This window comes from Antrostomus carolinensis, unplaced genomic scaffold, assembly GCF_000700745.2.
Source record: "Antrostomus carolinensis isolate BGI_N321 unplaced genomic scaffold, ASM70074v2 scaffold16668, whole genome shotgun sequence".
NCBI lineage: Eukaryota > Metazoa > Chordata > Aves > Caprimulgiformes > Caprimulgidae > Antrostomus > Antrostomus carolinensis.
The window spans coordinates 813-4,630 of record NW_010335150.1 but is presented as its reverse complement, the minus strand read 5'-3'; the positions used below and the strand labels follow the sequence as shown (position 1 = coordinate 4,630).

The following is a 3,818-nucleotide window of genomic DNA, read 5'->3' as shown; positions in this document are numbered from 1 at the left end:
GAAAGAGAAGAATTAGAAGGACGAACCATAAAATCAAATTAAGCATAACAATGATATAAGAAAATGCCTGTGGTTGATTTAATATTTAAAAAGCAGGTTTTAGCAGAGTTCTTTTAATGCTTGGAAGCAATCAAACTCCCCTCCTTGGCTGAACCTGCAGCCTTTCACATTCCAGCTGTTGACACCTCACAGTTTGCAATATGATAGGTGGACTTTTCCCTCCTCCCCACCGAAACAAGGTGAGCATGAAGCTTAGTGGCACTTCTAGACACCTGATCACTGCTACGTAGTGGGTGGGAGGGAGGAAGGAGATCCAAGTAGGACAACGGGAAGAAGTGAAGTGTCTGTGGAGCTGCCACGACCTGTTGGAAGAATCACCACTCCAACATCTGCTCTGATCCTCCACGACACCAAAGGAACAGCCAGTGCACAAACACTAGTTGTCCTGCTAGTTATCTCTGGCCATCTCTTAGGAAAAGAGTTAAATATATTCATGCTCAGAACACTTATCTGCCACGAAGAAACATTAAGAGAAAAAAAATGGGATATGCCAGACAGAGGCAGGGTTTAAGGAGGAGTCAAGCAGGAGGAAGAGAGGACAGTGCCCGCACAGAGCTCGGTCAAAGAGGCAAACGGGGAAGGGGAATACAAGAAGAGAGAAGGGGAAGTCCTGCAGAGCTAAAACAAATATAAAGGGAAAGGAGGCACACAGAGATCCACTGTACAAATGAAAACAAAACACTGAGACTGCAGAAATAAGAAGATGAGAAGAATCATGAGACGTTTGTGGAGGAAGTGGAAAGACACAGGCAGCATTAAAATGCACCGAGGACGGCCCTCAGCTGCAGCAGTTACTAGTCTTAAAAAATGTTCTTCATTCCACTTGTGCTTTTTAAAGTCTCTCACCCCTGATTTAAATGGCAACAACCACCTTCATCTTCTCCCTTTCTCTGCAGGGCACACGAGTGCAGAAGAGGCTGGAAATGCTGCTCGAGTTTCACGTTTCAGAAAGGCAAAGGAAGATCATCATTTGACAACACCCAAACGTTTTAACAAAGCGTATTTTAAGTGTATGAAGGGATCAGTAGGGTCATATTATAGAATCATAGAATGGTTTGGATTGGAAGGGACCTTAAAGATCATCCAGCCCCAACCCCCCTGCCAGCAGCAGGGACAACTTCCACTAGACCAGGTTGCTCAAAGCCTCATCCAACCTGGCCACAAACACTTCCAGGGAGGAGCAGCCACAGCTTCCTTGGGCAACCTGGGACACTGTCTCACCATCCTCACAGTGAAGAACTTCTTCCTAATATCTCATCTAAACCTCCCCTCCTTCAGCTTAAACCCATTTCCCCTTGTTTTGTCATTAACTGCCCTTATGAAAAGTCCTTCCCCACCTTCCTGGAGCCCCTTCAGGTACTGGGAGGCCACTAGAAGGTCTCCCCGGAGCCTTCTCTTCTCCAGGCTGAACAGCCCCAACTCTCTCAGCCTGTCCTCACAGCAGAGCTGCTCCAGCCCTCGCATCATCCTGGTGGCCTCCTCTGGACTTGTAGCTGCTCCAGGTCTCTCTTGTGTTGGGGGCTCCAGAACTGGACGCAGTATTCCAGGTGGGGCCTTACAAGAGTGGAGTAGAGGGGCACAATCCTCTCCCTCGACCTGCTGCCCACACTGCTCTGAGCGCAGCCCAGGATCAAGATCCTTGATCACTTCACAGGAATTATTTCTGATACTGACTCAGGAATATTTCCTAACACCAGACTACTTCATATGAGCAATTGCAAGTCTGTTTCTATTATAAACAGACCTTGAGTCGCCTGTCCCTCCTAGAAGCTTCCGAGTCTGTGGACAAATTTGTACCCTTTTATCAAACCATGGTTGAGGACCAGAGATACGAAGTTTGTACAGGTTTCATGTAAACCAGCAGCAAGGTTAAGGCAAGACAAACACCACTCAGTGCCACCATTCACGGCAGACGCTGCACGACAGCCACCAACACCAGGGGCTCAAATAAAGCCCAGGCCAAGCAGGATGAGCTGCCACCAGCTGCAGAGCTGTGCTGTCGTGGGTTCAGCCAGAGCTCAGCCTTCCCCCTGTACCTCAAACGACATGCAAGCACATCGTGGTACCCAGGACACTGGCAGGGAGAGGTCAGGCTTCACTGCTTTGCGACTCACAGAATAATTTGTTTAGTATTTACACGCTGTGGCATGGATCAGTTGAGCAGCAGTGTCCTGTGGCTAAACCTCAATTTAATCATATTTTATGGAGTTGGCAAACAGCCTCCATAGTGACACCAAAGGCAGTTGTGATTAAATGGTAATAGCAATGTAATTTGATAAATAAAACTCTGAAGAAAACCTGCTTCATATACCAGGCAAAATACAGGTCTTTCCAAACCCTGAACACAGGCTCTGACCCGCTGCCACCTGTACTGTTCAGCAGTCTGCAGCGTAATGCTCTCAAAGTAAAAACTCACTCATAGGAAAAACTAACAGGGAAAGCAGGGACAACAAGTCAGAGTCACACACACACACAACACACACCTTGAAACACGGGAAACATCAGTTGCAGTTCCTACTTACAATTGGTAAAGGATGGTCGTTTTCCCTGCGTTATCCAGGCCAACAATGATTACTTTGTGCTCTGCAATAAAAACATCACTAGTAAGTCACGCCGTTAATTTGGCTATCACGGTTTTAACAGCTGTGTTATGAAACAAGGTTAGTGTGGCATTTTTGACTGATTTCCTAAGCAGCCACTGCCAAACTTCAGGTGCCACTTTTCACGGGCCATACCTAGAAGTTTGTTTGTCTGCAGAGGTGTACCAACCCGTGGACTGTTCCCAGTGGGTGATGTTCCCAATTTTTAGGCTGTTCCCAATTTTTCCCCCCCTGCACATCCACAGGAAGAATTTCTGAGAGATTACACGCAGATTTCTTCCTTCTCTAAACTGCAGGAGCAATCTCACACTGGAATCTCTTCCCAATTTTCCACACATTTTTGCAGACTGTACACACGCTTACATATGTTAAATGTTCATTTCCAAGGCTGTACTTTTATTACAGCCAGCAACATCTTGGTCAAGAGTTGTTAAAAACCACAATGACAATGATTTGCACTCTAAGCAGGGTGACCCACCTGTCTCCCCCAGCGTCCCCTTTTCCTTTCAGCAGGTTTGGAACCTGGAGAACAGATTTGCCTGAGAATATTTTACAGTATGCATTCACCCAATTTAGTTTGAGATGAACCAACGAGTACTACACAAAACTATTCTGACATATATGCAAACACATTTTGGAGCTCAATGCCAGAATCAATTATTTTGTTTCTATTTAGCACCTTCTTTCCTATACGTGACAAAAATTGAATTGGAATTCTACAGCTGGTGGTGTCAAGAACATTCAAATTTCTGATTTCCAGGACGAGTGAGCGCTGCCTGCTCTCAGCTATGTTGTTATATAAAAGTTGCTCTATATAAAAAACTTTTATTGTTATATAAAAGTTGCTCTCAACAACTTTTACTTGCACAAATAACCTTGGCTTAGACGGGACTATTCAAGCAAGTAAAAGCTTTGTGAGAAGGGGATTTCTTCCCCCACCTCGCCAGTGGTCCAGAAGGGCAACAAAAAGCCATTATGAGTCTGAAGCACAAGTTTCAGACAACCAGAGATCAATTCCTTCTGTTAGCAAAGTACACACACATTGATTTAGCACCGAGGAGAGAGGGAGGGGATAGGGGTCAGGTAAGCGGGGTTTTTCGGCTTTGATTTTATCAATATTGTGTGGTTTTGCAGAGTTCTCTTATATAACCATCAAAT

The 3,818-nt window shown here is 45.4% G+C and overlaps 1 protein-coding gene across 1 annotated transcript in view; it reads right to left on the bottom strand.

Moving 5' to 3' along the window:
- The window catches only part of LOC104529990 (ADP-ribosylation factor-like protein 5A), a 9,379-nt gene extending 6,741 nt beyond the window's left edge, over positions 1 to 2,638 (bottom strand). The window contains 1 exon segment of the mRNA XM_010174451.1: positions 2,583 to 2,638. The gene's annotated coding sequence lies outside the window, so the exon portion shown is untranslated.
- Positions 2,639 to 3,818: the final 1,180 nt, after the last annotated feature.